An 8537-nucleotide genomic window follows, 5' to 3' on the forward strand; every position below is an offset into this window, starting at 1 on the left:
CGGGCTCGCTGCACACCGGTACCTCCCCTTCCCACCTGCCCTCGGCCCGGGGTCTTCCCAGAGAGGGACGCAATTGCACCGCCTCCCGATCCAGTGACAGAGCTGCTCGGGCTCCGCGACACTCTGTGGGTGGGAGAAAAGGCAGGTGGAAAGGAGGCTGCAGCGACCCCGGGAGGCCAGTAAAGCAGGGGGAGCGAGCGTTTTGAAGCCCACTTTAAGAAGAGGTGGCATTCGGACTTGCTTTATTTCCAGGCCAGTCTCCCTGCACTTTTTTTTTTTAAAAGAAAATAAAGCCTTTGGAGTAAAAGCAGTGCAAATAGCAAGATGGGCTTTTTTTTTTTTTTTTTTTTTAAGGTTTTGCCATAGGGCGCGGGCGCTCTCTCCAGAGACAGAGACAGTGAGAGGGGCCATGAGAAATCACAAGGATGGGAGCGGGTGGTATGGTCCCGCCTTAACCCCTTCTCCTCCATTCTCCTCTCGGGATTCTGGGGGCACACGCACAGGCCCCAGCGTTAGTTTCAAGCCCAGATCTGGGACTGGAACCGCCTTCTGCCCTGTGGGAGTCCAGCACCATATTTTTTGCTATAGGGCAGGTGCATTGCCAAAGAGGCAGAGAGAGGGAAAGTGAGCAATCACTCCTGGAGCAGGGAATCACACCACAATCCCTTTTCCTCCATTCTCTCAGGATTTGGGGCACCCATGCACACCTGCCCAACATGATTTTTGAGCCGCTGGTCAGGGACTCAAACCTCGCGGTCCACGCCGTGGGATCCAGCTTCTTAACCTCCACTCACCAAAATGCACCCGTTTAAGTGCACAGTTCGTTGAGTTCTGACAAATGTAAACATCTGTCTAACCATCTCCACAATCAGAATACAAAACCTTTACACGACCCTCCATACCTCCTGCAACTTCCGACTAAGAGAGGAGGCTGCCTGCCATGCAGTGGGCAGCTCGACAAGGGCCGTTTGGCATCTGAAGCCGCGTGGCAATGGCTGGGCACTATGACGTCTTTTGGAATCCTTTCTGTACAAACACGGACATTGCACATGTCTCTGGAGGCAATTATAAAGTCGTGTGCTGCAGCTCTGTCTAGGGCAGTAAAAAACAATGGGTAATATCCATCAATAGGGAGTGCTTACATAAACTTTCCTCACTAAGGGATACCGCTCAGCAGAGGTCAAAAAGAAGGAGGCCTATGGGTGTGGTCCAGAAAGCTCGTCAATGCATTCGGATCCATTTAAAAAGCACAGCAGAGCAAACACAGTACAATATCGTTTGTACAAACAAACACATCTCTTCAGCCATCTGGTGGACTGGTGGTTGAGGGATTTGGGTCCCACATGGACAACTTAGCTGTTCGAATCCCAGACCTGGCTGCTTGAAAAACATGTGGGGCACCTGTGTGTGTGTGCCCAAAATCCTGAAAGGAGGGAGACATGGTGAAGAGATTTCAGAGCGACCATGCCCCATGGGAGGGGAATGAAGGGTTTTCTTTTCTCCCTTCCTTTCTCTCTCTCTAGGGAGCACATGTGCCCTCTGGCCAAACAAAGCCTGTGAAAGAATCCCGATTACTGTCTATAGCCATGCATTTGTAGGTAAAGAGCACTGAACACTGGAAGAACCCACAGGAAACTTCGACCAATTTCTTTGGGGCTGTGCAGAGGCACCTGGGATTAAAAGACTAAAGGCAGGGAACAAATGAAGATTAAAATGTATAGCTAATGTTCTTATAAGAAAACTATATTCACATATATAACTCGGGATATTAGGGAAAAAATGTTAAGACAATGAAATTACCATCATCTCAAAAGTTATTCTGTAGGGAGTGCTGCTGAATCTCAATCCTTGTTTTTAAAGTCAAAATGGGGCCAGTAGGTGGCATAATGGTTAAGACGCTGGACTCCCACATGGCCAACCGCAGTTCAAGTCCCGGCGGTTTGAAACTCACCCATGTATGTGCCCAAAGTCCTGAGAGGAGAAGGGACTGCAGCATAGCCACCTCACCCCTGCCTGGGAGGGTGATTTCTCTCTTTCTCTCTGTCTCTCCAGGGAGTGCACATGCCCTGCAGCAAAAATTTCTTTAAAAAAAAGTCCAGGCTATGTCAGGTGGTGCTTTTCAGAGACAATGTGTTCTTTGTATTTTTTGTGCCATAGGGCATGTGCACTCGTCAGAGAGAGACACAGAGATGGAAAGTGAGAAATCATCCTGGGGGGAGGGGATGGCCATGCTATAATCCCTTGTCCTCCATTTTCTTGGGATTTGGGACACGCATGCCTGCGTCCACGCAGAAAGCATCTGCAATTGCAGGATACAAAGAGGGGGGAAGGAGAACGTACCCCCAGTGGGGACTGGTCACACTTCAATCCATTTTCCTCCATCTCTCTCTCCTTTCAGGACTTTGGGCACAAAGAGACACGCATCTGGCATGTTCCTTAAGGCACTGGCCTCAAACCACGTGGGAGGCCATGTGGGTCCTGCAGCTTTAGCCACCAGGCCACGGAGCCCCAGAGACTGTCCTTTGTTTACACTCCTCAGGTGTGTGGGAGGTCGTGGCAAGGGAGAGATCTAGTCCCTGTTTCCATGTTCTCTGCTTCCAGCTGAGGTTGAAATCCAGCAGCTCTTACTTGCCTGGCAGGAAATCTCATAATGCATAGCTCTTTCATCCCAGGTATCAAGTCCACACACTGGCACCAAATCCACCTACCTTTCTGCTCAGCAGAGGTAGACAAATGGGGGCTCTTGAAGGAATGGGCTCCCCTTGAAGGAATGGGAGTGTCCCCTCCTCCATACACAACCCGAAGCAAGGGGAGAAAGCGGCTGGAGGAGAGTGAGGAGGTGGGAAAGTGCACTTTGGAAACACTGATTTTTCCTTCTGGTATTCCCGACCACAACCTTAAACATTCGACCTCGGCCTGCGCTGTGCTGAGGGAGAACTCACACAGGGGTCAGACTCCCATTGCACGCGGCTGGGGGGATAAGAGGAACCCCATCTCCAAGGCACTCACCCAAAGCAGCCCCTGTCCAACTGTGCACCCGAAGCAGGGCCCGAGACAGGGCTTGTCTGGCACCAGGATCTGAGCTAGGCACCGGGAGCCCTCCTTATTCCCGTCCTCTGCCTCCCTCAGACCCTTGCCATGGAAGGCTCGGTAGAAGGCTCTGTCCATCAACAGCCCACTTGGGGTCGGAGCCTGAGCCCTGCAGGAGCTTGCCAGGCCTTGTTCTCCAGTTGGAAAAGGTACCCACAACCCCTGGTGAAGGTGAGTCACTGACAGGCCTGGGATTGGGCTGCAGGCTGGGGTATCCTCAGGACCAAGCAGGGCATCGGACATACGGTTAAGTTCAGGGTAATGAGGAACCCTAAGACACAGGGGGGGCTCTAACTTCATGTCTTAAGTACAACTATTGTAGAGAACAGTCACGTTGGTTGATGAGAAGGCTGTCATATCCATTTTTTCTTAAAACACTGTTTTAGGGCCAGCCAATGGCGTAATGGATAAGGTGGCTGGATTCCACATGGCCCATTATGTGCTTTGAGTCTCAGACCCAGCAGCTGGAGAAACAGGCCGGGCGTATGTGTGTGTATGCCCAAAATCCTGAAAGGAGGGAGAGATGGAGGAGAGGGGATTATGGCATCACCATTCCCCACGGGGGATGCTTTCTCATTTTCCCTCTCCCTCTCTCCTTCTGTCTCTGGTGAATACAGTACCCTCTAGCAAATTAAAAAAAAAATTTTTGTTGTCCTTAAAAGATACTGGAACTGGGGTCAACAGTGGATGAGACACTGGCCTCCCACATGGCTGACCATGGTTTGAGTCCTGGACCTGAAGGCTTGCTTTCTCAGTTTCTCTCTTTCTCTCTCTCCCTGTCTGTCTCTCTCTGGTGAGTGCATATGCCCTATAGCAACTTAAAATAATAATAAATGAAGTTAAATAAATAATTTTTAAAAAGATGCTGGAGCGTAAAAATCAATGAATAGACATGGCAATACAATACCTGCACGGTAAACTTAAATTTTTCCCACTATTACGTGCTAGGCAGAGATAGAGACAGAGACATTGCCAGTAACTGGGAACGATTTAAATAGTGCCACTGAACAGCGTAAGCTCCAGATGAGTGTGAAAGGAAAGAGGGGGCTCTGACGTTCCCTTGGGTGGTCTGGTTCTTCCAAGCTTCTCAGAGCACAAACATCTTACCACCCTGGGTAGGATACTGGTGTTGAAACATGTATATTTTGGGTACAATAAAGCCTGTAAACTCAAACAGACCATATTGGGTACACGCAAGCCATGTATGTGGTTCTTGAGACACTGAAAGAATTTCCAAAGGTATCTTTGACCCCGCATCATTTCTACTTCGTGTCTTGACTTGGGAACGTCCCCCACATGTAAAGTACTGTTCCACCATTAGCAGATGTAGTGACCAGCAAGCTGTCTGGGACTCTAACCTTGAGCATGATAACCAAAGACTGTGGAACACAGGCTGCCCTGCAGGAGGGTTTCCAAGCATGCCCTGAGGCTGGTGTCGCAGTGGCGGGAAGCTGGTGCAGTCCCACAATACCGCCCAGCTAAGCAGCCCCAAGGGCCCAGCGCGCTCCATCCTGCCTGTGTATCTGTGTTTATGGGCTTAGGAACAACACTGCCCTAACAGGGAGCTTCACTCAAAGCAGCAGCACAAAGTGCCTTTCAGAACTGGCCTTCGGCACAATCCGTTATAATCCTATAAAATGCTCACAGTCGGCCAGTGTTCCTCGCAAGCCAGAAGCCTGGAGACTGGAATAAAGAAGCCTGTTCTGCACTTCCAGGAACAGTGCCAAGCACAGGGCCTCGGTCTTGCCTGTGCCGAGTGGAAGTTCTATGTGCTGCTGGTGGAGTGGGGGGCCTCCATGCCCAAGGCCACCATGGGCTCTTCCCCCCACCCCGGGGCTAGCGGACAACCCAGCGTGGCCAGGAAACCTCCTCAGTCCCACCGAGCAGAACAGGCCCAGCAAGAAGCTAAAACATCAGAAGCAGAAGTGTTTGTGACGATCTTCTCAGCCAGGGAGACGATGCATTCTCCAGTCACTGTTACACTTGGAGGTCCTTTGTTTCTTTTTTTTTTTTTTTTTTGGAGAGGTTTTTGCTATAGGGCGCGTGTGCTCGCCAGACAGAGAAAGACAGAGAGACAGAAAGCGAGAAATCACCCCCCAGGGGGGATGGCCACACCACAATCCCTTCTCCTCCATTCTCCTCTCGGGATCTCGGGCATGCATGCACACGCGCCTGGCGTGAGTTTTAAGCCACCAGGTTCGGGACGCAAACCGCGGTCGACTACGTGGGAGTCCAGCGACATAGCCATTACGTTAACTGCTGGTCCCGGTCCTTTGTTTCTTAAAGCCTTGTTCGTTCGTTCATTCATTAAATATGTAACAAGTACTGATTACAGGGCAGGTGTGCCATTAGCTGCGTTTTTGCCCTCCATTTCTCCACTCAGTGAACCTCTGAAACAGACGGGTGCTTAATACACACCTCGTCAAGAAGACAGTCGATGTTCAAGTGTGGCCGTTCAGTGACAATTTGCAGAAGGAGCTCAAGTGACAGTAGCCAGTCCCCCAAAGCCCAGCTTTCGTGTATCTCCATCTGCTTCCCCGGCATCTGGAGCCATCTCTTCTACCTGCTGGTCTGACATGGTCTTGCAGATACATGTGGGGCACACATGTGTTCCAACACTCCCCCTCCCCCTTCCATTTGGGCCACATGCCCAGTTAATGAAGCTCCTCTCCTCTGCTACTTCAGTCATGATGGGAAAGGAGGGGAGTAAAATGTAAAGTGCTGGCAGTAAATTCTGCGCAATTAGCACTGTGATTTGCTGCTAGACAGGTAAAAATGATACAAATGAGTACTGATCACATCTGAAAACACACTAGTAGCATTACTCTCCCCCAGCCTGGGGATATGTCCACCGGCTCCAGGTTAGATTCAGATAAATACATTCCTGGATATTCTCAAGCTGCAAGACTAAGTTCTTTTATTTTCTTACAAATCTCATTTTCTGAAACAAGTCTGAAAAACTGACTAAGCAATAGAGTCTTTGTCTTTCTCCCAATGGAGCTAATCCTGTGGATTATTAGCTATTGACTCCCAGATTATTTATTCCCCTCAGACGATAGCTAATGTAGGTATTTTTGTGGCTTTTGTGTATTAATCATTATGTGGAGAAATTAGAACCAAGAATTCCAGCTTTGGATTTCATAGAGATTTGTTTCTTGTCTACTAACTACAAACTTAGTTATCAAAGTGTCATAGTTCATCAAACCTACACTTCCATAGACTGTAGGCTGGCTCTGTGGCCTGGTGGTTAAGGCGGCTGGATTCAACATGGCTGACCATGCAGTTTGAATCCCAGACCCTGTGGCTGGCGAAAAACACTGGGCGTGTGTGTGTGTGTGTGTGTGTGTGTGTGTGCCTAAAATCTCAAAAGGAGAGAGCGAGATGAAGGAGAAGGGATGTAGCCTGACCATGCTTCATGCGGGAGAGGGTGCTTTCTCCTCTCCCTCTCTCTCCATCTCTGGAGAGTGCATGCTCTTTCTTTATGAAAAATAAAAAGCATTGACTGTAATGTGTGTTAATATTTCATGTATTCCCAAGAAAGAAAAAAATACTGCCAACTAAATGATACCACATGATCAATGGTAATTGATCACAATGTAATTTCAGAGAAATTACACATTCAGAGAAATTATAATGTAAGGGGAGATGTAGATTAAGGGTGAAACGTAGCAGTATTCATGCAATCTGGCCTGAATTTGAACATTGGTATATTTACAGAACCATAGCTTCTGGGAAGTCAGGGATATTTCCAGAGAATACCTGTTGTGAGGTTATGGAAAAGGTTATCAAATCCACCTCCCTGGGCCCCACTTGGGGTTCACTGAATTGGAATCTGTGGCAGTGGACCCCAGATCTTTGGGGTTTGGATAACGACCCTCAAAGAGTAGTGTTTGAGTAGCACGGTGCTGTGAATTCGAACTGTTAGCAAGCCCAATGATGAACCTGCTCCTCCTCCCTCTCAGGTGCTTACACCAGAAATGTTCTGACCCCAGTGCTCCAGGCCAGAGGTGCCCAAAGGTGACTGGCCCAGTGGTTGCAGCACCAAGATCCAGAGGACGTGGCCCAGTGGTAAAACATGGCTCTCTGTGAAGCAGACCCACATGAAAAGGTTGCCATTTCATGTCCGGAGTCCTCCTTGAGTACACTGGGCATGCATGTGCCTATGCCCAGGGCTAGCAGAGGCCAGAGGTGCCATCCAGACCCAGTCGGGAGTGCTGTAACTTCTCTCTCCCTCTCGTTCATGGAATAAACAAACAATCTTTAGAAAAATCCAGTATGGGCGTAGGGAATTGCTTATTTGTTCATCCAAAGCAACACACCCTGGAGAACTACCGTGTGCAGGGCAGCATGCTATAACTTGTGTAGATGTAGAAGCATCCGGGTTACAGTAAAAAATACACATGTCCTCACTCAGAGCGAACTACCAATGAAGCCACCCACCGGGAGCAGTGTTCTGGCTCCTGGGGCTTGATTTACAATCTGGTATCCAGGGCTCCAATGAAAAATGTGCTTATCTTCATGAGGGGAGGGAGTGGCCACATTTAAGTTTTTAAAAAATTAGTTGTAGAGAATGAGAGGAGGGCAGTTGATTTGAGATGTTTACCAGAAAAAAGACCTGAGGCTAGAGGAGGAGGTTGAATGCATAGAAGGCCTTAATTGCAGAACAAGCTCAACCAGCAGAAACAGGCCAGGGGATTCCTGGCAAGTGCGTGTCTCACTTGGTGGGAGCAGAGGTTGACTGGGATGTACCGGGGTGCAGCTCTCAGCTGATGGTGCTCTGCGGACTGCAAGCATCAGACATGCTTTACAGACGAGCTAGACGGTGTGGGTTAACTGAGTGCTATGCTAAACTGAGTGCTATGGGTAAGGGGAAGCTGAGTGAGGGATCTTCTCCTTTATTTGAATTTTTTTCCATCTCATATCTAAAACCCAGCTCAGCAAACTTGGTTCTCCCATGTCCACCAGTAACCAAACCAAAACAGAAGAAAGAACAGAACATTAATCACCAATTCCTCACTTTAACACTGCTACATCAGTTAGTTCTTTAACTCTGGCATAAGAAATACAACCATGGGACCAGCAGGTGGCATAACAGTTAAGGCATTGGATTCCCACCTGGCTGACTATGGTTCAAGGCCCAGACCTGGTGGCTTGAAAATCATACTGGGCACAAGTGTGGGCGTGCTTGAAATCCCAGGAGGAGAGTGGAGGAGAAGGGATTACAACATGGTCATCCCCTTGGGGGCGTGATTTCTCACTTTCCTCTCACTCTCTCTCTCTGTCTCTCTCTGGTGTATGCACGTGTCCAATGGTAAAAACCTGAGAGGGGGAAATAAAAAGAAATACAACTGCCTGATGGCTTTGCCTGGTTACGTCTTCTCTCATCCAAGGTCACTCGTGACCCCCACACTAGGGTAAGCCTCACTTTAAACCCTCAAACCTCTGAG

General features: G+C 49.0%; 1 protein-coding gene across 1 annotated transcript in view; it reads right to left on the reverse strand.

The window, feature by feature from the left end:
* Positions 1-8537, reverse strand: part of ARHGEF3 (Rho guanine nucleotide exchange factor 3) — a 207100-nt gene that overhangs the window by 85911 nt on the left and 112652 nt on the right. The window lies entirely within an intron of this gene.

This window comes from Tupaia chinensis, unplaced genomic scaffold, assembly GCF_000334495.1.
Source record: "Tupaia chinensis unplaced genomic scaffold, TupChi_1.0 Scaffold143906_1, whole genome shotgun sequence".
Classification (NCBI taxonomy): Eukaryota; Metazoa; Chordata; class Mammalia; order Scandentia; family Tupaiidae; genus Tupaia; species Tupaia belangeri.